Here is a 23,356-nt window from a genome sequence, read left to right as displayed (position 1 = left end):
GAAGGTTGACCCAGCCCATACATAAACCCCCCCAGATCTATGATCTCTGGACATAGGGTGCATACAATGGGCATTTCTTGAGACAGAAAGCGCTTGCTTTTGGGGGAATGATATGAAACGGAGCCAGAGAGCAATGGTCCGCGCTTATTCACTGCTGCGCTGGTCCGAGAGGTGAGTTTTTGTTATTTTTGGAATGCTTGCCGGAGCAATGTAGTTGCAAAGGCTCATGGTGCAGTCTGTATGCAAAGTGATTGATCCCAGCACAATGCCTGGGTGCATTACAGTAGTCCCACAAGCCAGAGGAAACACAGAGGGCCTGCCTGTCAGGGGCTTTGTTTGGGGGCCCATGGGCTGTTCCAAGAGAAGGCAAGAGGAGGCAGCTGGCCGGCATGTCAGTCCCCCCCCCCGCCCCCAGGGGGCGCAGGATGGCCCCCTGCTTGCATTCAGAGGCTGACTTAAAATGTTCCTTTGGCGGGGCTGGCTTCAGTGCCCTTGGCTTTTAAGTCACCGTGGGTCTGGTTCCCTTTGGCAGGTCCAGGTTCTCCCTTACAACAGCTATGGGGCCGGGGGTTAGCTGCATTATCAACAGCGTCAGGGTGGTGATGCGCGTGGGCTAGAAAATCAGGTCCAGCAGGCTTGCAGGCGCACCTACCTCAGAAAGGCCCCTGGGAAGGCCTGCGCGGAGGAGGGGGAGGTGGGACACAAGAGGGCCAGTATGAGGCGTCTGACTACGTACGGATCAGAAGATTGTAGGGTCGACTCCTATCTGGCTCGGTTCATTCCTTGCTTTTTGGGTCCTGCTGTTACATTTAAATCCCTAAGAGCATCTGTGCCTGCAAAGGTGCTTTAATTTTATGGCGGGCCGTCGGTATAAGAAAGAAAGACTGGCCAAAGTCCATCCTAATACACCAGCAGCAGGGGCCCATCCCGAAAATCCCAACCAGCAGCAAATGCTTTCTGTGTCTGCGCTGTAAAGGGTGGGGGTTGGCTTGTGAACCAGTTGGGAAAATGCCACGTGTCTGTAGCACAGACCCCACCTGCTAAGAAAAGGTTGCTTCTCTCCCCTGATCCGGAACCGCAAAGGCATTCTGAGGTACACTGAAAGCCAAGGGAGAGATGGTGGCCAAGGCCTTGAGGTGCACGTCCCTGCGCTGCCTGCTGCGCCGGTGGCCTGCCTGCCGCCCTTCACGCCCCTGATCGGCCACGATCGGCCAGAGACCTCTCTGGCCAGTTCTGCGGGCGGGCTTTTTCTCGACCTCAGACACTCAGGGAGACATCATCAGAAGGAGCACCGGAGGAGGGCTTGGCCCTTGCTGTGTGGCCTAGCCCAGCCTGGCCCTTCTCCAACCATCGGGGGCAGCAGCCAGCAGTCAGTGGGCCTGCAGAAATGGGCTCCCAGCAGGCTCTGGCTGACTGATGATTTGAATATGCACCGCCCTCCCTCCCTCCCTCCCTCCCTCCCTCCCTCCCTCCCTCTCTCTCTCTCTCTCTCTCTCTCTCCCCCTCTCTCTCTACTAACCCTGTTTACTCCACAGTAGCACCAGCACTGAGCTGGAAGCAGGAAGCAGAAACTGCTGCAACCCTGGGAAGGTGTGTCTGGGGCGCTTGGGGGCCTGTCAGCATCAGCAGCAGCAGAGACCAGGCCCTGATAGAGACACGCTGGGGCACGGGGGGGGGGTGCTGCAGGATTTCAGTTACCCGTGCAGGCTGCCTGGGCCAGAGAGAACCTCTAGCTTGCAGCCCCCCAAGGAAGGATCCGGGCACCGGAAGGAAACACTGGCTGCTGACTCAGGCCCTGAGCCCCTTTGCACTTTGGCCCGTGAAGCAGATAGGCTGACAGTGATATGCGCTGTTGGCAAATAGCACCTAGGAGAGCTTAGAACTGCCCTGGCATGTAGCAATCATCACCCACTGGGCATAAGCTTGGAGCACTCGCAGCGCTATCTCCAAATAAAACGCACTCTGACGAGCTCCACGCCGAAAAGCACACCTGCCCTAATGGACAGAGGGCCTGTTTATCCCGTCAATAAATGTTGCAGCTAAAGAACATGTCTGTCCTGCTATGTGTCCAAAATATGGAACGCTTCACGAATTTGCGTGTCATCCTTGCGCAGGGGCCATGCTAATCTTCTCTGTATCGTTCCAATTTTAGTATATGTGCTGCCGAAGCGAGCACAGACTGAAGGTTGACCCAGCCCATACATAAACCCCCCCAGATCTATGATCTCTGGACATAGGGTGGCATACAATGGGCATTTCTTGAGACAGAAAGCGCTTGCTTTTGGGGGAATGATATGAAACGGAGGCAGAGAGCAATGGTCCGCGCTTATTCACTGCTGCGCTGGTCCGAGAGGTGAGTTTTTGTTATTTTTGGAATGCTTGCCGGAGCAATGTAGTTGCAAAGGCTCATGGTGCAGTCTGTATGCAAAGTGATTGATCCCAGCACAATGCCTGGGTGCATTACAGTAGTCCCACAAGCCAGAGGAAACACAGAGGGCCTGCCTGTCAGGGGGCTTTGTTTGGGGGCCCATGGGCTGTTCCAAGAGAAGGCAAGAGGAGGCAGCTGGCCGGCATGTCAGTCCCCCCCCGCCCCCAGGGGGCGCAGGATGGCCCCCTGCTTGCATTCAGAGGCTGACTTAAAATGTTCCTTTGGCGGGGCTGGCTTCAGTGCCCTTGGCTTTTAAGTCACCGTGGGTCTGGTTCCCTTTGGCAGGTCCAGGTTCTCCCTTACAACAGCTATGGGCCGGGGGTTAGCTGCATTATCAACAGCGTCAGGGTGTGAGACGCGTGGGCTAGAAAATCAGGTCCAGCAGCGCTTGCAGGCGCACCTACCTCAGAAAGGCCCCTGGAAGGACTGCGCGGAGGAGGAGGAGGAGGTGAGACACAAGAGGGCCAGTATGAGGCGTCTGACTACGTACGGATCAGAAGATTGTAGGGTCGACTCCTATCTGGCTCGGGTTCATTCCTTGCTTTTTGGGTCCTGCTGTTACATTTAAATCCCTAAGAGCATCTGTGCCTGCAAAGGTGCTTTAATTTTATGGGCGGGCCGTCGGTATAAGAAAGAAAGACTGGCCAAAGTCCATCCTAATACATCAGCAGCAGGGGCCCATCCCGAAAATGGCAACCAGCAGCAAATGCTTTCTGTGTCTGCGCTGTAAAGGGTGGGGGTTGGCTTGTGAACCAGTTGGGAAAATGCCACGTGTCTGTAGCACAGACCCCACCTGCTAAGAAAAGGTTGCTTCTCTCCCCTGATCCGGAACAGCAAAGGCATTCTGAGGTACACTGAAAGCCAAGGGAGAGATGGTGGCCAAGGCCTTGAGGTGCACGTCCCCTGCGCTGCCTGCTGCGCCGGTGGCCTGCCTGCCGCCCTTCACGCCCCTGATCGGCCAGAGACCTCTCTGGCCAGTTCTGCGGGCGGGCTTTTTCTCGACCTCAGACACTCAGGGAGACATCATCAGAAGGAGCACCGGAGGAGGGCTTGGCCCTTGCTGTGTGGCCTAGCCCAGCCTGGCCCTTCTCCAACCATCGGGGGCAGCAGCCAGCAGTCAGTGGGCCTGCAGAAATGGGCTCCCAGCAGGCTCTGGCTGACTGATGATTTGAATATGCACCGCCCTCCCTCCCTCCCTCCCTCCCTCCTCTCTCTCTCTCTCTCTCTCTCTCTCCCCCTCTCTCTCTACTAACCCTGTTTACTCCACAGTAGCACCAGCACTGAGCTGGAAGCAGGAAGCAGAAACTGCTGCAACCCTGGGAAGGTGTGTCTGGGGCGCTTGGGGGCCTGTCAGCATCAGCAGCAGCAGAGACCAGGCCCTGATAGAGACACGCTGGGGCACGGGGGGGGGGGTGCTGCAGGATTTCAGTTACCCGTGCAGGCTGCCTGGGCCAGAGAGAACCTCTAGCTTGCAGCCCCCCAAGGAAGGATCCGGGCACCGGAAGGAAACACTGGCTGCTGACTCAGGCCCTGAGCCCCTTTGCACTTTGGCCCGTGAAGCAGATAGGCTGACAGTGATATGCGCTGTTGGCAAATAGCACCTAGGAGAGCTTAGAACTGCCCTGGCATGTAGCAATCATCACCCACTGGGCATAAGCTTGGAGCACTCGCAGCGCTATCTCCAAATAAAACGCACTCTGACGAGCTCCACGCCGAAAAGCACACCTGCCCTAATGGACAGAGGGCCTGTTTATCCCGTCAATAAATGTTGCAGCTAAAGAACATGTCTGTCCTGCTATGTGTCCAAAATATGGAACGCTTCACGAATTTGCGTGTCATCCTTGCGCAGGGGCCATGCTAATCTTCTCTGTATCGTTCCAATTTTAGTATATGTGCTGCCGAAGCGAGCACAGACTGAAGGTTGACCCAGCCCATACATAAACCCCCCCAGATCTATGATCTCTGGACATAGGGTGGCATACAATGGGCATTTCTTGAGACAGAAAGCGCTTGCTTTTGGGGGAATGATATGAAACGGAGGCAGAGAGCAATGGTCCGCGCTTATTCACTGCTGCGCTGGTCCGAGAGGTGAGTTTTTGTTATTTTTGGAATGCTTGCCGGAGCAATGTAGTTGCAAAGGCTCATGGTGCAGTCTGTATGCAAAGTGATTGATCCCAGCACAATGCCTGGGTGCATTACAGTAGTCCCACAAGCCAGAGGAAACACAGAGGGCCTGCCTGTCAGGGGGCTTTGTTTGGGGGCCCATGGGCTGTTCCAAGAGGAGGCAAGAAGAGGCAGCTGGCCGGCATGTCAGTCCCCCCAGGGGGCGCAGGATGGCCGCCTGCTTGCATTCAGAGGCTGACTTAAAATGTTCCTTTGGCGGGGCTGGCTTCAGTGCCCTTGGCTTTTAAGTCACCGTGGGTCTGGTTCCCTTTGGCAGGTCCAGGTTCTCCCTTACAACAGCTATGGGCCGGGGGTTAGCTGCATTATCAACAGCGTCAGGGTGTGAGACGCGTGGGCTAGAAAATCAGGTCCAGCAGCGCTTGCAGGCGCACCTATCTCAGAAAGGCCCCTGGAAGGACTGCGCGGAGGAGGAGGTGAGACACAAGAGGGCCAGTATGAGGCGTCTGACTACGTACGGATCAGAAGATTGTAGGGTCGACTCCTATCTGGCTCGGGTTCATTCCTTGCTTTTTGGGTCCTGCTGTTACATTTAAATCCCTAAGAGCATCTGTGCCTGCAAAGGTGCTTTAATTTTATGGGCGGGCCGTCGGTATAAGAAAGAAAGACTGGCCAAAGTCCATCCTAATACATCAGCAGCAGGGGCCCATCCCGAAAATCCCAACCAGCAGCAAATGCTTTCTGTGTCTGCGCTGTAAAGGGTGGGGGTTGGCTTGTGAACCAGTTGGGAAAATGCCACGTGTCTGTAGCACAGACCCCACCTGCTAAGAAAAGGTTGCTTCTCTCCCCTGATCCGGAACAGCAAAGGCATTCTGAGGTACACTGAAAGCCAAGGGAGAGATGGTGGCCAAGGCCTTGAGGTGCACGTCCCCTGCGCTGCCTGCTGCGCCGGTGGCCTGCCTGCCGCCCTTCACGCCCCTGATCGGCCAGAGACCTCTCTGGCCAGTTCTGCGGGCGGGCTTTTTCTCGACCTCAGACACTCAGGGAGACATCATCAGAAGGAGCACCGGAGGAGGGCTTGGCCCTTGCTGTGTGGCCTAGCCCAGCCTGGCCCTTCTCCAACCATCGGGGGCAGCAGCCAGCAGTCAGTGGGCCTGCAGAAATGGGCTCCCAGCAGGCTCTGGCTGACTGATGATTTGAATATGCACCGCCCTCCCTCCCTCCCTCCCTCCCTCCCTCCCTCCCTCCCTCCCTCTCTCTCTCTCTCTCTCTCTCTCCCCCTCTCTCTCTACTAACCCTGTTTACTCCACAGTAGCACCAGCACTGAGCTGGAAGCAGGAAGCAGAAACTGCTGCAACCCTGGGAAGGTGTGTCTGGGGCGCTTGGGGGCCTGTCAGCATCAGCAGCAGCAGAGACCAGGCCCTGATAGAGACACGCTGGGGCACGGGGGGGGGGGGGGTGCTGCAGGATTTCAGTTACCCGTGCAGGCTGCCTGGGCCAGAGAGAACCTCTAGCTTGCAGCCCCCCAAGGAAGGATCCGGGCACCGGAAGGAAACACTGGCTGCTGACTCAGGCCCTGAGCCCCTTTGCACTTTGGCCCGTGAAGCAGATAGGCTGACAGTGATATGCGCTGTTGGCAAATAGCACCTAGGAGAGCTTAGAACTGCCCTGGCATGTAGCAATCATCACCCACTGGGCATAAGCTTGGAGCACTCGCAGCGCTATCTCCAAATAAAACGCACTCTGACGAGCTCCACGCCGAAAAGCACACCTGCCCTAATGGACAGAGGGCCTGTTTATCCCGTCAATAAATGTTGCAGCTAAAGAACATGTCTGTCCTGCTATGTGTCCAAAATATGGAACGCTTCACGAATTTGCGTGTCATCCTTGCGCAGGGGCCATGCTAATCTTCTCTGTATCGTTCCAATTTTAGTATATGTGCTGCCGAAGCGAGCACAGACTGAAGGTTGACCCAGCCCATACATAAACCCCCCCAGATCTATGATCTCTGGACATAGGGTGGCATACAATGGGCATTTCTTGAGACAGAAAGCGCTTGCTTTTGGGGGAATGATATGAAACGGAGGCAGAGAGCAATGGTCCGCGCTTATTCACTGCTGCGCTGGTCCGAGAGGTGAGTTTTTGTTATTTTTGGAATGCTTGCCGGAGCAATGTAGTTGCAAAGGCTCATGGTGCAGTCTGTATGCAAAGTGATTGATCCCAGCACAATGCCTGGGTGCATTACAGTAGTCCCACAAGCCAGAGGAAACACAGAGGGCCTGCCTGTCAGGGGGCTTTGTTTGGGGGCCCATGGGCTGTTCCAAGAGAAGGCAAGAGGAGGCAGCTGGCCGGCATGTCAGTCCCCCCCTCCCGCCCCCAGGGGGCGCAGGATGGCCCCCTGCTTGCATTCAGAGGCTGACTTAAAATGTTCCTTTGGCGGGGCTGGCTTCAGCGCCCTTGGCTTTTAAGTCACCGTGGGTCTGGTTCCCTTTGGCAGGTCCAGGTTCTCCCTTACAACAGCTATGGGCCGGGGGTTAGCTGCATTATCAACAGCGTCAGGGTGTGAGACGCGTGGGCTAGAAAATCAGGTCCAGCAGCGCTTGCAGGCGCACCTACCTGTCACGCCACCTGTCCTGAGGTCTCCTTGCCCGTTACGGCGCTCCACGTCTTGGAGGTTGTATCCTCGCTTCCGGCTTCGGGGTTCGGGGGTGTCCCGGGTCTCGGGCGCTTCCGGGTCTCCTGTGCACGCTGCTTTGCGCATGCGCGGGCGTCCGCTCTCCGCGCTTCGCGCATGCGCAGTGCGCAGGATGCTCGATACTGGGAGGTATGCGGCCCAAGCCTCGTTGTGGGGTATCCAATGCCTGAGAGACGGAACGGCTTGCGTTGCAAGCCTCCCAGGTGTTGTTGGGCCTATTTAAGGAGCCCTGATCCTTTTCCAAACCGCGTCTCAACGCGGTTTGTTCGGATCGTGTCCTTGCTGCCTTGTGTGGAATTCCAGTGTTCCTGCTTGCTTCCTTCTTCCCCTGTTCTGCCTGGGGAACCCCTGTCTCTCTGTCCTTGCGCTCCCTCCTTCTAGTTCCCTCCTGTCCCTGAGTCCTCCCTGGCTTCCCTTGTCCTGGTCCCTGCCTGTCCCTCCTTGTCCGCCTAGCTCAGCCATTCCTCACTCCTTCCCACTCCAGTCCCCGTGCTCTTCTCATTACCAGCCTGCCCTGCTTGCTTCCTTGCCTTCGTTCCTGGTGGCACAATCTACTTCCTGCCTCCGGATCTGCATTTTGCCGGAATACTTCTGAGGACTTTGAACCATCTACGCAGAGGCTCCCCCTGCCAGTGCTTGCACTGTCCTGACGCCACATTAATCAGGGGTGAGCAATACCGTGGCGTTGGGAGCCGGTTCGCCTCCAATCCGGTTCTATTCGGGCTGGGGTTGGGCTGGTTCCCCGTGCCATTTATCACGTCTCTTCGGATCCTCTGACAGCCTGGCCTCATCATCAAGAAACCCAACCGGACGAACAGGTACGCAGCGTTCTCGTGACGCTAGTTACAACAAGTTGAGATGCCTGTCTTCTGACACCTCGGATTCTACGATGGAAGAAGATCCGGGTCTTCGTAATGAACTTCAAGCACTTCGTGCTGAGATGGCGGCGCTTCGTCAGGAAAACGTAGCCTTACGCCAAATGATGACACAGAATGTTGGTGCCATTCCACAACCCGAAGGTCCCATGGCTCACACGGCTCCCATCAAGTTCGATGGTGATCCCCGCCGTGTGGGAGAATTTTGTAATCACTGCCGTATACACTTTCTCTTCCGTTCATCTCACTTTACCAATGACAAAGCCAAGATCGGATACATCTTGGGCAACTTATCCGGGAACGCGCTTGCCTGGGCAACTCCATTGGTCGTTACCAATAATCCAATCCTGAATGATTTTATAGCCTTCGAGAAAGCATTCTTGGATGTGTTTCAATCCCCCAATCTGGCTTCAGCAGCGCAGAATCAATTGATGGACATACAACAAGCCAATACCGATATCATCTCTTACATCAGCCGTTTCCGTCAGTTGGCAACAGACTCCTTATGGCCAGAGGTAACGCAGAAGACCTTGTTTCGCCGTGGATTAAGAGAAGAATACAAAGATGAATTGCTACACATTCCGGAACCTGACGATCTACAGAAACTTATTGAACAAGTGTTAAGGATAGACCAGAGGTTGGCCGAAAGAAGAGGCGAAAGACGACGTTTTGAGAAGGGAAACCTCAGACCACTGACCCATCCTACCGGGATGTCAGCACCTTCGGATGCCACCCAAGAACCAATGCAACTGGGAGCTGTAAGGGGCCCATTGTCGGAAGAGGAGAAGAAGCGCAGGAGAAGCCTGCGATTATGTTTATACTGCGGGGGTGCTGGTCATTTTCTGGGAACCTGCCCTTTGCGTCCTATCAAGAAAGGGGGAAACTAGAAGACCTGTCGTCTAAGGGAAAGGCTACGACAGGTCCTTTCTTCCTTTCAGACCTTTCCAGCCCTGGATTACAACTGCCCCCAATGCAGCCTGCCGCCCTAATGACTCTGGGTATAACCTTGAAGTGGCTTGATAAAACGATTGATGTCCAGGGTCTATTAGATTGCGGGGCCTCCGGTAACTATATTGATGAGGCATTTGCCATCAACATTGGTATGCCTTTACTTACCAGGAGAACTGTTATACCAGTAGAGGTCATCGATGGTACACCTTTGGCTTCCGGTCCCATCCGGTTGCATACCATCGGCATGCTATTACAGGTCATGGGGCATGAAGAGAGGATAGCCCTCGACGTCATCAAGTCACCTTCGTATCCTGTGGTTTTGGGACTGCCCTGGCTTTTGCGACACAATCCTACGATCAATTGGGAGTCCCGTACTTTGACTTTTGTTTCTGCCTTTTGCCTAAATGAATGTCGCTGCCACAACACCTCCTTGAAGTCTACAACCTTGATCCCTCTGGTTCCAGGGGAGGACTCATCTGCTTTATGTTCTCTGTCCCAGATCCCAAATGTTTACGCCGACCTTTGTACGGTGTTTTCGGAGCCCGGAGAAATACCTCTTCCTCCTCACAGGACGTTTGACTGTTCAATAGACCTGATTCCTGGTGCTGTGATTCCTCATGGGAAGCTATACTCTCTAACGCAGTCTGAAAAACAAGTACTCCGGAATTATCTAGATGATTGTTCAAAGAAAGGTTACATCGTACCCTCCAAGTCATCCGCCGGTTTTCCGCTGTTCTTTGTTAAAAAGAAGGAGGGGACCCTGTATCGATTACCGTCAATTGAATGACATAACACTCAAGGACAGGTACCCTCTACCATTGATTCGGAACATCATGGAGTCCTTACGTTCTGCCATTATCTTCACTAAATTGGATCTCCGAGGAGCCTACCACCTGGTTAGAATCAAAGAGGGCGACGAGTGGAAGACAGCATTCAAGACACCCTTTGGGCACTACGAATACAGGGTAATGCCCTTCGGGTTGTGTAATGCCCCTGCCGTCTTCCAACGGTTTATGGACAACGTGTTTGGTGATTTGGTGGGCATTTCGGTCTGGGTTTACTTAGACGACATCCTGATCTTCTCGGACGATCCAAAGTTACACGTCTCGCACGTTCGTGAAGTACTTCTGCGATTGTCACGGAATCACCTATACGCCAAAGCCGAAAAGTGCTCATTTCACCAGAATAGCATGGAGTTCCTGGGATACGTAATCAGCAATGCAGGTATCCACATGGATTCGGGCAAAGTGAAGGCTATTCTGAATTGGAAACAACCACATGATTTGAAATCCCTTCAACGGTTTTTGGGGTTCGCCAACTTTTATCGGCGTTTTATCCCGCAGTTTTCACAGTTCACGGCCCCATTGTCACGTCTAACCAGTGTCAAGATACCTTTCCTTTGGGATCATGTGGCATCAACTGCTTTCGAGCACTTAAAGACGGCGTTTAGTACGGCTCCCGTTTTGCGTCATCCTAACGACGAGCTGCCATATGTCATCGAAGCAGATGCCTCCGACTTCGCTGTTGGAGCGGTCCTACTGCAGAAACATCCTACATCTGGCGACGAACACCCTGTGGCCTATTACTCGCGGAAACTAACCTCCAGTGAGCTGAACTACGCAGTCATTGAAAAAGAACTTTTGGCCATCAAGACGGCATTCGAAGAGTGGAGGCATCATTTACTTGGTGGTCGTTTTCCTGTAGAAGTACGTACTGACCATCGCAACTTGCAGTTCCTACGATCATTGCAGTGTCGCACTGCTCGTCAAGCCCGATGGGCCTTCTTCTTCTCTCACTATGATTTCAACATCACATACATCCCTAGCTCCCAGAACCAGAAGGCTGATGCCTTGTCCCGATCTCTGGAAAAAGAAGAAGTGGGGGACAGTTTGAACATGCCTATGATATCTCCCAAACACTTTCTACTAACCTTAGCTCCGCATCTTCAGAGGATCATTCGAGAGACCTTGAGGGATCCAGAACGTATCGACCTGCTGAAGAAACCCCAGATCTGCGAACGCAATGGGTTTTTGTTCTTTCTGAACCGGTTGTACATACCTTCGACTGCTCTTCGCTTGGACATCCTACATGGATTTCACGACTCTCGAGTAGCTGGTCATCGTGGTATCAAGGCTACCCAGGAATTAATCTCCAGACAATTCTGGTGGCCCGGATGGGCCAGGGAAGTGAAATTATACGTGGAAAGTTGTCCTGTTTGTGCTCAGACGAAGACACCCAGAAGAAAGCCTTTGGGGCTCCTCAAGCCTACTGAAACACCTCCCTACCCTTGGCATACTATCGCCACCGACTTCATTGTCGAGCTTCCGCCCTCTGCAGAACACACTTGTGTCATGGTGGTTGTGGACTGTTTCACTAAATACGCACACTTCATTCCATTCATGAAGATTCCAACCTCCTCCCAGATGGCATTGGCTTTTCTACACAACATATATCGGTTACACGGACTCCCTGAGAAGATCATCTCTGATCGTGGTTCGCAATTTCTTTCTTCTTTCTGGCGTCAGTTGTGTACTCATCTGGGTATCCACAGGGCCTTGAGCTCAGGCTACCACCCGCACACCAACGGCCAGACCGAAAGGACGAATCAGACCCTGGAGCAGTACTTACGTTGCTATGCCAATGCCACACAGTCAAACTGGTTAAGGTACCTGGACCTGGCAGAAGTTTCCTATAACAATGCGACCCATGCTGCCACTGGCATCAGTCCCTTTTTGTGTTCAGCTGGACAACATCCCAAGTTGGTTCCCTTCTCACCTGTGGTGTCCAGTTCCGTTCCATCTGCTGATCATTTGGTCTTCAAGATCCAGAAACAACATGACCTGGCCCGGAGAACCCTTACGAAGACACGCGAACGCATGAAGGAGCAGGCTGATAGGGGTCGAACCACGGAGCCCAATTTCCAGGTGGGCGATCTGGTTTGGTTGTCTTCCAAAAATTTACCAGTTCGTAATTTACCCACTAAGTTGGCACCCCGATTCTATGGACCTTTCAGAATTGCCAAACGTTTGTCTTCAGTGGCTTTTCGATTGGTGTTGCCCCGCACTTGGAAAATACACCCAGTATTCCATGTCTCCCTTTTGAAGCCCTATGTGCAGGATGTCTTTGGACGTTCTGGTCCTCGGCCCTCCTCTGTTCTGGTTCAGGGGGTTCCTGAGTTTGAGGTTCAGGAGATCTGTGATTCACGGATTCGTCGGGGTGTACTCCAGTTCTTAATCGACTGGAAGGATTATCCTGCTTGTGATCGCACCTGGGAGCCACACTGTAATGTGCACGCTCCCCGGCTTGTCCGTGAATTCTTTCTTCGCTTTCCCTGGAAACCTGGGGCCCCGGGTCTTTCTGGGAGGGGGCATAGTGTCACGCCACCTGTCCTGAGGTCTCCTTGCCCGTTACGGCGCTCCACGTCTTGGAGGTTGTATCCTCGCTTCCGGCTTCGGGGTTCGGGGGTGTCCCGGGTCTCGGGCGCTTCCGGGTCTCCTGTGCACGCTGCTTTGCGCATGCGCGGGCGTCCGCTCTCCGCGCTTCGCGCATGCGCAGTGCGCAGGATGCTCGATACTGGGAGGTATGCGGCCCAAGCCTCGTTGTGGGGTATCCAATGCCTGAGAGACGGAACGGCTTGCGTTGCAAGCCTCCTAGGTGTTGTTGGGCCTATTTAAGGAGCCCTGATCCTTTTCCAAACCGCGTCTCAACGCGGTTTGTTCGGATCGTGTCCTTGCTGCCTTGTGTGGAATTCCAGTGTTCCTGCTTGCTTCCTTCTTCCCCTGTTCTGCCTGGGGAACCCCTGTCTCTCTGTCCTTGCGCTCCCTCCTTCTAGTTCCCTCCTGTCCCTGAGTCCTCCCTGGCTTCCCTTGTCCTGGTCCCTGCCTGTCCCTCCTTGTCCGCCTAGCTCAGCCATTCCTCACTCCTTCCCACTCCAGTCCCCGTGCTCTTCTCATTACCAGCCTGCCCTGCTTGCTTCCTTGCCTTCGTTCCTGGTGGCACAATCTACTTCCTGCCTCCGGATCTGCATTTTGCCGGAATACTTCTGAGGACTTTGAACCATCTACGCAGAGGCTCCCCCTGCCAGTGCTTGCACTGTCCTGACGCCACATTAATCAGGGGTGAGCAATACCGTGGCGTTGGGAGCCGGTTCGCCTCCAATCCGGTTCTATTCGGGCTGGGGTTGGGCTGGTTCCCCGTGCCATTTATCACGTCTCTTCGGATCCTCTGACAGCCTGGCCTCATCATCAAGAAACCCAACCGGACGAACAGGTACGCAGCGTTCTCGTGACGCTAGTTACAACACTACCTCAGAAAGGCCCCTGGAAGGCCTGCGCGGAGGAGGAGGAGGTGGGACACAAGAGGGCCAGTATGAGGCGTCTGACTACGTACGGATCAGAAGATTGTAGGGTCGACTCCTATCTGGCTCGGGTTCATTCCTTGCTTTTTGGGTCCTGCTGTTACATTTAAATCCCTAAGAGCATCTGTGCCTGCAAAGGTGCTTTAATTTTATGGGCGGGCCGTCGGTATAAGAAAGAAAGACTGGCCAAAGTCCATCCTAATACATCAGCAGCAGGGGCCCATCCCGAAAATCCCAACCAGCAGCAAATGCTTTCTGTGTCTGCGCTGTAAAGGGTGGGGGTTGGCTTGTGAACCAGTTGGGAAAATGCCACGTGTCTGTAGCACAGACCCCACCTGCTAAGAAAAGGTTGCTTCTCTCCCCTGATCCGGAACAGCAAAGGCATTCTGAGGTACACTGAAAGCCAAGGGAGAGATGGTGGCCAAGGCCTTGAGGTGCACGTCCCCTGCGCTGCCTGCTGCGCCGGTGGCCTGCCTGCCGCCCTTCACGCCCCTGATCGGCCACGATCGGCCAGAGACCTCTCTGGCCAGTTCTGCGGGCGGGCTTTTTCTCGACCTCAGACACTCAGGGAGACATCATCAGAAGGAGCACCGGAGGAGGGCTTGGCCCTTGCTGTGTGGCCTAGCCCAGCCTGGCCCTTCTCCAACCATCGGGGGCAGCAGCCAGCAGTCAGTGGGCCTGCAGAAATGGGCTCCCAGCAGGCTCTGGCTGACTGATGATTTGAATATGCACCGCCCTCCCTCCCTCCCTCCCTCCCTCCCTCTCTCTCTCTCTCTCTCTCTCTCTCTCTCTCCCCCTCTCTCTCTACTAACCCTGTTTACTCCACAGTAGCACCAGCACTGAGCTGGAAGCAGGAAGCAGAAACTGCTGCAACCCTGGGAAGGTGTGTCTGGGGCGCTTGGGGGCCTGTCAGCATCAGCAGCAGCAGAGACCAGGCCCTGATAGAGACACGCTGGGGCACGGGGGGGGGGGGGGTGCTGCAGGATTTCAGTTACCCGTGCAGGCTGCCTGGGCCAGAGAGAACCTCTAGCTTGCAGCCCCCCAAGGAAGGATCCGGGCACCGGAAGGAAACACTGGCTGCTGACTCAGGCCCTGAGCCCCTTTGCACTTTGGCCCGTGAAGCAGATAGGCTGACAGTGATATGCGCTGTTGGCAAATAGCACCTAGGAGAGCTTAGAACTGCCCTGGCATGTAGCAATCATCACCCACTGGGCATAAGCTTGGAGCACTCGCAGCGCTATCTCCAAATAAAACGCACTCTGACGAGCTCCACGCCGAAAAGCACACCTGCCCTAATGGACAGAGGGCCTGTTTATCCCGTCAATAAATGTTGCAGCTAAAGAACATGTCTGTCCTGCTATGTGTCCAAAATATGGAACGCTTCACGAATTTGCGTGTCATCCTTGCGCAGGGGCCATGCTAATCTTCTCTGTATCGTTCCAATTTTAGTATATGTGCTGCCGAAGCGAGCACAGACTGAAGGTTGACCCAGCCCATACATAAACCCCCCCAGATCTATGATCTCTGGACATAGGGTGGCATACAATGGGCATTTCTTGAGACAGAAAGCGCTTGCTTTTGGGGGAATGATATGAAACGGAGCCAGAGAGCAATGGTCCGCGCTTATTCACTGCTGCGCTGGTCCGAGAGGTGAGTTTTTGTTATTTTTGGAATGCTTGCCGGAGCAATGTAGTTGCAAAGGCTCATGGTGCAGTCTGTATGCAAAGTGATTGATCCCAGCACAATGCCTGGGTGCATTACAGTAGTCCCACAAGCCAGAGGAAACACAGAGGGCCTGCCTGTCAGGGGGCTTTGTTTGGGGGCCCATGGGCTGTTCCAAGAGAAGGCAAGAGGAGGCAGCTGGCCGGCATGTCAGTCCCCCCCCCCGCCCCCAGGGGGCGCAGGATGGCCCCCTGCTTGCATTCAGAGGCTGACTTAAAATGTTCCTTTGGCGGGGCTGGCTTCAGTGCCCTTGGCTTTTAAGTCACCGTGGGTCTGGTTCCCTTTGGCAGGTCCAGGTTCTCCCTTACAACAGCTATGGGCCGGGGGTTAGCTGCATTATCAACAGCGTCAGGGTGTGATGCGCGTGGGCTAGAAAATCAGGTCCAGCAGGGCTTGCAGGCGCACCTACCTCAGAAAGGCCCCTGGAAGGCCTGCGCGGAGGAGGAGGAGGTGGGACACAAGAGGGCCAGTATGAGGCGTCTGACTACGTACGGATCAGAAGATTGTAGGGTCGACTCCTATCTGGCTCGGGTTCATTCCTTGCTTTTTGGGTCCTGCTGTTACATTTAAATCCCTAAGAGCATCTGTGCCTGCAAAGGTGCTTTAATTTTATGGCGGGCCGTCGGTATAAGAAAGAAAGACTGGCCAAAGTCCATCCTAATACATCAGCAGCAGGGGCCCATCCCGAAAATCCCAACCAGCAGCAAATGCTTTCTGTGTCTGCGCTGTAAAGGGTGGGGGTTGGCTTGTGAACCAGTTGGGAAAATGCCACGTGTCTGTAGCACAGACCCCACCTGGTAAGAAAAGGTTGCTTCTCTCCCCTGATCCGGAACAGCAAAGGCATTCTGAGGTACACTGAAAGCCAAGGGAGAGATGGTGGCCAAGGCCTTGAGGTGCACGTCCCCTGCGCTGCCTGCTGCGCCGGTGGCCTGCCTGCCGCCCTTCACGCCCCTGATCGGCCACGATCGGCCAGAGACCTCTCTGGCCAGTTCTGCGGGCGGGCTTTTTCTCGACCTCAGACACTCAGGGAGACATCATCAGAAGGAGCACCGGAGGAGGGCTTGGCCCTTGCTGTGTGGCCTAGCCCAGCCTGGCCCTTCTCCAACCATCGGGGGCAGCAGCCAGCAGTCAGTGGGCCTGCAGAAATGGGCTCCCAGCAGGCTCTGGCTGACTGATGATTTGAATATGCACCGCCCTCCCTCCCTCCCTCCCTCCCTCCCTCCCTCCCTCCCTCTCTCTCTCTCTCTCTCTCTCTCTCTCCCCCTCTCTCTCTACTAACCCTGTTTACTCCACAGTAGCACCAGCACTGAGCTGGAAGCAGGAAGCAGAAACTGCTGCAACCCTGGGAAGGTGTGTCTGGGGCGCTTGGGGGCCTGTCAGCATCAGCAGCAGCAGAGACCAGGCCCTGATAGAGACACGCTGGGGCACGGGGGGGGGGTGCTGCAGGATTTCAGTTACCCGTGCAGGCTGCCTGGGCCAGAGAGAACCTCTAGCTTGCAGCCCCCCAAGGAAGGATCCGGGCACCGGAAGGAAACACTGGCTGCTGACTCAGGCCCTGAGCCCCTTTGCACTTTGGCCCGTGAAGCAGATAGGCTGACAGTGATATGCGCTGTTGGCAAATAGCACCTAGGAGAGCTTAGAACTGCCCTGGCATGTAGCAATCATCACCCACTGGGCATAAGCTTGGAGCACTCGCAGCGCTATCTCCAAATAAAACGCACTCTGACGAGCTCCACGCCGAAAAGCACACCTGCCCTAATGGACAGAGGGCCTGTTTATCCCGTCAATAAATGTTGCAGCTAAAGAACATGTCTGTCCTGCTATGTGTCCAAAATATGGAACGCTTCACGAATTTGCGTGTCATCCTTGCGCAGGGGCCATGCTAATCTTCTCTGTATCGTTCCAATTTTAGTATATGTGCTGCCGAAGCGAGCACAGACTGAAGGTTGACCCAGCCCATACATAAACCCCCCCAGATCTATGATCTCTGGACATAGGGTGGCATACAATGGGCATTTCTTGAGACAGAAAGCGCTTGCTTTTGGGGGAATGATATGAAACGGAGGCAGAGAGCAATGGTCCGCGCTTATTCACTGCTGCGCTGGTCCGAGAGGTGAGTTTTTGTTATTTTTGGAATGCTTGCCGGAGCAATGTAGTTGCAAAGGCTCATGGTGCAGTCTGTATGCAAAGTGATTGATCCCAGCACAATGCCTGGGTGCATTACAGTAGTCCCACAAGCCAGAGGAAACACAGAGGGCCTGCCTGTCAGGGGGCTTTGTTTGGGGGCCCATGGGCTGTTCCAAGAGAAGGCAAGAGGAGGCAGCTGGCCGGCATGTCAGTCCCCCCCCGCCCCCAGGGGGCGCAGGATGGCCCCCTGCTTGCATTCAGAGGCTGACTTAAAATGTTCCTTTGGCGGGGCTGGCTTCAGTGCCCTTGGCTTTTAAGTCACCGTGGGTCTGGTTCCCTTTGGCAGGTCCAGGTTCTCCCTTACAACAGCTATGGGCCGGGGGTTAGCTGCATTATCAACAGCGTCAGGGTGTGAGACGCGTGGGCTAGAAAATCAGGTCCAGCAGCGCTTGCAGGCGCACCTACCTCAGAAAGGCCCCTGGAAGGACTGCGCGGAGGAGGAGGAGGAGGTGAGACACAAGAGGGCCAGTATGAGGCGTCTGACTACGTACGGATCAGAAGATTGTAGGGTCGACTCCTATCTGGCTCGGGTTCATTCCTTGCTTTTTGGGTCCTGCTGTTACATTTAAATCCCTAAGAGCATCTGTGCCTGCAAAGGTGCTTTAATTTTATGGGCGGGCCGTCGGTATAAGAAAGAAAGACTGGCCAAAGTCCATCCTAATACATCAGCAGCAGGGGCCCATCCCGAAAATGGCAACCAGCAGCAAATGCTTTCTGTGTCTGCGCTGTAAAGGGTGGGGGTTGGCTTGTGAACCAGTTGGGAAAATGCCACGTGTCTGTAGCACAGACCCCACCTGCTAAGAAAAGGTTGCTTCTCTCCCCTGATCCGGAACAGCAAAGGCATTCTGAGGTACACTGAAAGCCAAGGGAGAGATGGTGGCCAAGGCCTTGAGGTGCACGTCCCCTGCGCTGCCTGCTGCGCCGGTGGCCTGCCTGCCGCCCTTCACGCCCCTGATCGGCCAGAGACCTCTCTGGCCAGTTCTGCGGGCGGGCTTTTTCTCGACCTCAGACACTCAGGGAGACATCATCAGAAGGAGCACCGGAGGAGGGCTTGGCCCTTGCTGTGTGGCCTAGCCCAGCCTGGCCCTTCTCCAACCATCGGGGGCAGCAGCCAGCAGTCAGTGGGCCTGCAGAAATGGGCTCCCAGCAGGCTCTGGCTGACTGATGATTTGAATATGCACCGCCCTCCCTCCCTCCCTCCCTCCCTCCCTCTCTCTCTCTCTCTCTCTCTCTCCCCCTCTCTCTCTACTAACCCTGTTTACTCCACAGTAGCACCAGCACTGAGCTGGAAGCAGGAAGCAGAAACTGCTGCAACCCTGGGAAGGTGTGTCTGGGGCGCTTGGGGGCCTGTCAGCATCAGCAGCAGCAGAGACCAGGCCCTGATAGAGACACGCTGGGGCACGGGGGGGGGGGTGCTGCAGGATTTCAGTTACCCGTGCAGGCTGCCTGGGCCAGAGAGAACCTCTAGCTTGCAGCCCCCCAAGGAAGGATCCGGGCACCGGAAGGAAACACTGGCTGCTGACTCAGGCCCTGAGCCCCTTTGCACTTTGGCCCGTGAAGCAGATAGGCTGACAGTGATATGCGCTGTTGGCAAATAGCACCTAGGAGAGCTTAGAACTGCCCTGGCATGTAGCAATCATCACCCACTGGGCATAAGCTTGGAGCACTCGCAGCGCTATCTCCAAATAAAACGCACTCTGACGAGCTCCACGCCGAAAAGCACACCTGCCCTAATGGACAGAGGGCCTGTTTATCCCGTCAATAAATGTTGCAGCTAAAGAACATGTCTGTCCTGCTATGTGTCCAAAATATGGAACGCTTCACGAATTTGCGTGTCATCCTTGCGCAGGGGCCATGCTAATCTTCTCTGTATCGTTCCAATTTTAGTATATGTGCTGCCGAAGCGAGCACAGACTGAAGGTTGACCCAGCCCATACATAAACCCCCCCAGATCTATGATCTCTGGACATAGGGTGGCATACAATGGGCATTTCTTGAGACAGAAAGCGCTTGCTTTTGGGGGAATGATATGAAACGGAGGCAGAGAGCAATGGTCCGCGCTTATTCACTGCTGCGCTGGTCCGAGAGGTGAGTTTTTGTTATTTTTGGAATGCTTGCCGGAGCAATGTAGTTGCAAAGGCTCATGGTGCAGTCTGTATGCAAAGTGATTGATCCCAGCACAATGCCTGGGTGCATTACAGTAGTCCCACAAGCCAGAGGAAACACAGAGGGCCTGCCTGTCAGGGGGCTTTGTTTGGGGGCCCATGGGCTGTTCCAAGAGGAGGCAAGAAGAGGCAGCTGGCCGGCATGTCAGTCCCCCCAGGGGGCGCAGGATGGCCGCCTGCTTGCATTCAGAGGCTGACTTAAAATGTTCCTTTGGCGGGGCTGGCTTCAGTGCCCTTGGCTTTTAAGTCACCGTGGGTCTGGTTCCCTTTGGCAGGTCCAGGTTCTCCCTTACAACAGCTATGGGCCGGGGGTTAGCTGCATTATCAACAGCGTCAGGGTGTGAGACGCGTGGGCTAGAAAATCAGGTCCAGCAGCGCTTGCAGGCGCACCTATCTCAGAAAGGCCCCTGGAAGGACTGCGCGGAGGAGGAGGTGAGACACAAGAGGGCCAGTATGAGGCGTCTGACTACGTACGGATCAGAAGATTGTAGGGTCGACTCCTATCTGGCTCGGGTTCATTCCTTGCTTTTTGGGTCCTGCTGTTACATTTAAATCCCTAAGAGCATCTGTGCCTGCAAAGGTGCTTTAATTTTATGGGCGGGCCGTCGGTATAAGAAAGAAAGACTGGCCAAAGTCCATCCTAATACATCAGCAGCAGGGGCCCATCCCGAAAATCCCAACCAGCAGCAAATGCTTTCTGTGTCTGCGCTGTAAAGGGTGGGGGTTGGCTTGTGAACCAGTTGGGAAAATGCCACGTGTCTGTAGCACAGACCCCACCTGCTAAGAAAAGGTTGCTTCTCTCCCCTGATCCGGAACAGCAAAGGCATTCTGAGGTACACTGAAAGCCAAGGGAGAGATGGTGGCCAAGGCCTTGAGGTGCACGTCCCCTGCGCTGCCTGCTGCGCCGGTGGCCTGCCTGCCGCCCTTCACGCCCCTGATCGGCCAGAGACCTCTCTGGCCAGTTCTGCGGGCGGGCTTTTTCTCGACCTCAGACACTCAGGGAGACATCATCAGAAGGAGCACCGGAGGAGGGCTTGGCCCTTGCTGTGTGGCCTAGCCCAGCCTGGCCCTTCTCCAACCATCGGGGGCAGCAGCCAGCAGTCAGTGGGCCTGCAGAAATGGGCTCCCAGCAGGCTCTGGCTGACTGATGATTTGAATATGCACCGCCCTCCCTCCCTCCCTCCCTCCCTCCCTCCCTCCCTCCCTCCCTCTCTCTCTCTCTCTCTCTCTCTCCCCCTCTCTCTCTACTAACCCTGTTTACTCCACAGTAGCACCAGCACTGAGCTGGAAGCAGGAAGCAGAAACTGCTGCAACCCTGGGAAGGTGTGTCTGGGGCGCTTGGGGGCCTGTCAGCATCAGCAGCAGCAGAGACCAGGCCCTGATAGAGACACGCTGGGGCACGGGGGGGGGGGGGGGTGCTGCAGGATTTCAGTTACCCGTGCAGGCTGCCTGGGCCAGAGAGAACCTCTAGCTTGCAGCCCCCCAAGGAAGGATCCGGGCACCGGAAGGAAACACTGGCTGCTGACTCAGGCCCTGAGCCCCTTTGCACTTTGGCCCGTGAAGCAGATAGGCTGACAGTGATATGCGCTGTTGGCAAATAGCACCTAGGAGAGCTTAGAACTGCCCTGGCATGTAGCAATCATCACCCACTGGGCATAAGCTTGGAGCACTCGCAGCGCTATCTCCAAATAAAACGCACTCTGACGAGCTCCACGCCGAAAAGCACACCTGCCCTAATGGACAGAGGGCCTGTTTATCCCGTCAATAAATGTTGCAGCTAAAGAACATGTCTGTCCTGCTATGTGTCCAAAATATGGAACGCTTCACGAATTTGCGTGTCATCCTTGCGCAGGGGCCATGCTAATCTTCTCTGTATCGTTCCAATTTTAGTATATGTGCTGCCGAAGCGAGCACAGACTGAAGGTTGACCCAGCCCATACATAAACCCCCCCAGATCTATGATCTCTGGACATAGGGTGGCATACAATGGGCATTTCTTGAGACAGAAAGCGCTTGCTTTTGGGGGAATGATATGAAACGGAGGCAGAGAGCAATGGTCCGCGCTTATTCACTGCTGCGCTGGTCCGAGAGGTGAGTTTTTGTTATTTTTGGAATGCTTGCCGGAGCAATGTAGTTGCAAAGGCTCATGGTGCAGTCTGTATGCAAAGTGATTGATCCCAGCACAATGCCTGGGTGCATTACAGTAGTCCCACAAGCCAGAGGAAACACAGAGGGCCTGCCTGTCAGGGGGCTTTGTTTGGGGGCCCATGGGCTGTTCCAAGAGAAGGCAAGAGGAGGCAGCTGGCCGGCATGTCAGTCCCCCCCCCCCGCCCCCAGGGGGCGCAGGATGGCCCCCTGCTTGCATTCAGAGGCTGACTTAAAATGTTCCTTTGGCGGGGCTGGCTTCAGCGCCCTTGGCTTTTAAGTCACCGTGGGTCTGGTTCCCTTTGGCAGGTCCAGGTTCTCCCTTACAACAGCTATGGGCCGGGGGTTAGCTGCATTATCAACAGCGTCAGGGTGTGAGACGCGTGGGCTAGAAAATCAGGTCCAGCAGCGCTTGCAGGCGCACCTACCTGTCACGCCACCTGTCCTGAGGTCTCCTTGCCCGTTACGGCGCTCCACGTCTTGGAGGTTGTATCCTCGCTTCCGGCTTCGGGGTTCGGGGGTGTCCCGGGTCTCGGGCGCTTCCGGGTCTCCTGTGCACGCTGCTTTGCGCATGCGCGGGCGTCCGCTCTCCGCGCTTCGCGCATGCGCAGTGCGCAGGATGCTCGATACTGGGAGGTATGCGGCCCAAGCCTCGTTGTGGGGTATCCAATGCCTGAGAGACGGAACGGCTTGCGTTGCAAGCCTCCCAGGTGTTGTTGGGCCTATTTAAGGAGCCCTGATCCTTTTCCAAACCGCGTCTCAACGCGGTTTGTTCGGATCGTGTCCTTGCTGCCTTGTGTGGAATTCCAGTGTTCCTGCTTGCTTCCTTCTTCCCCTGTTCTGCCTGGGGAACCCCTGTCTCTCTGTCCTTGCGCTCCCTCCTTCTAGTTCCCTCCTGTCCCTGAGTCCTCCCTGGCTTCCCTTGTCCTGGTCCCTGCCTGTCCCTCCTTGTCCGCCTAGCTCAGCCATTCCTCACTCCTTCCCACTCCAGTCCCCGTGCTCTTCTCATTACCAGCCTGCCCTGCTTGCTTCCTTGCCTTCGTTCCTGGTGGCACAATCTACTTCCTGCCTCCGGATCTGCATTTTGCCGGAATACTTCTGAGGACTTTGAACCATCTACGCAGAGGCTCCCCCTGCCAGTGCTTGCACTGTCCTGACGCCACATTAATCAGGGGTGAGCAATACCGTGGCGTTGGGAGCCGGTTCGCCTCCAATCCGGTTCTATTCGGGCTGGGGTTGGGCTGGTTCCCCGTGCCATTTATCACGTCTCTTCGGATCCTCTGACAGCCTGGCCTCATCATCAAGAAACCCAACCGGACGAACAGGTACGCAGCGTTCTCGTGACGCTAGTTACAACAAGTTGAGATGCCTGTCTTCTGACACCTCGGATTCTACGATGGAAGAAGATCCGGGTCTTCGTAATGAACTTCAAGCACTTCGTGCTGAGATGGCGGCGCTTCGTCAGGAAAACGTAGCCTTACGCCAAATGATGACACAGAATGTTGGTGCCATTCCACAACCCGAAGGTCCCATGGCTCACACGGCTCCCATCAAGTTCGATGGTGATCCCCGCCATGTGGGAGAATTTTGTAATCACTGCCGTATACACTTTCTCTTCCGTTCATCTCACTTTACCAATGACAAAGCCAAGATCGGATACATCTTGGGCAACTTATCCGGGAACGCGCTTGCCTGGGCAACTCCATTGGT

At 55.1% G+C, this 23,356-nt stretch overlaps 7 non-coding genes across 7 annotated transcripts; all 7 read right to left on the bottom strand.

Moving 5' to 3' along the window:
* Positions 1 to 2,069: 2,069 nt before the first annotated feature.
* LOC138568290 (U6 spliceosomal RNA) lies at positions 2,070 to 2,176 on the bottom strand. Its single transcript, XR_011302630.1, has one exon. It is a non-coding gene; the product is annotated as a U6 spliceosomal RNA (small nuclear RNA).
* Positions 2,177 to 4,232: 2,056 nt separating this feature from the next.
* Positions 4,233 to 4,339, bottom strand: LOC138568289 (U6 spliceosomal RNA). The gene has a single exon (XR_011302629.1). It is a non-coding gene; the product is annotated as a U6 spliceosomal RNA (small nuclear RNA).
* A 2,060-nt stretch (positions 4,340 to 6,399) lies between these two features.
* LOC138568288 (U6 spliceosomal RNA) lies at positions 6,400 to 6,506 on the bottom strand. Its single transcript, XR_011302628.1, has one exon. It is a non-coding gene; the product is annotated as a U6 spliceosomal RNA (small nuclear RNA).
* Positions 6,507 to 14,793: 8,287 nt separating this feature from the next.
* Positions 14,794 to 14,900, bottom strand: LOC138568287 (U6 spliceosomal RNA). Its single transcript, XR_011302627.1, has one exon. It is a non-coding gene; the product is annotated as a U6 spliceosomal RNA (small nuclear RNA).
* Positions 14,901 to 16,978: 2,078 nt separating this feature from the next.
* On the bottom strand, positions 16,979 to 17,085 carry LOC138568286 (U6 spliceosomal RNA). Its single transcript, XR_011302626.1, has one exon. It is a non-coding gene; the product is annotated as a U6 spliceosomal RNA (small nuclear RNA).
* A 2,055-nt stretch (positions 17,086 to 19,140) lies between these two features.
* LOC138568284 (U6 spliceosomal RNA) lies at positions 19,141 to 19,247 on the bottom strand. Its single transcript, XR_011302624.1, has one exon. It is a non-coding gene; the product is annotated as a U6 spliceosomal RNA (small nuclear RNA).
* A 2,061-nt stretch (positions 19,248 to 21,308) lies between these two features.
* Positions 21,309 to 21,415, bottom strand: LOC138568283 (U6 spliceosomal RNA). Its single transcript, XR_011302623.1, has one exon. It is a non-coding gene; the product is annotated as a U6 spliceosomal RNA (small nuclear RNA).
* Positions 21,416 to 23,356: the final 1,941 nt, after the last annotated feature.

This window comes from Ambystoma mexicanum, chromosome 2p (genome assembly GCF_040938575.1).
Source record: "Ambystoma mexicanum isolate Mex_15411 chromosome 2p, UKY_AmexF1_1, whole genome shotgun sequence".
NCBI classification, from domain to species: domain Eukaryota; kingdom Metazoa; phylum Chordata; class Amphibia; order Caudata; family Ambystomatidae; genus Ambystoma; species Ambystoma mexicanum.
This window is presented reverse-complemented; position numbering and strand designations above follow the sequence as displayed.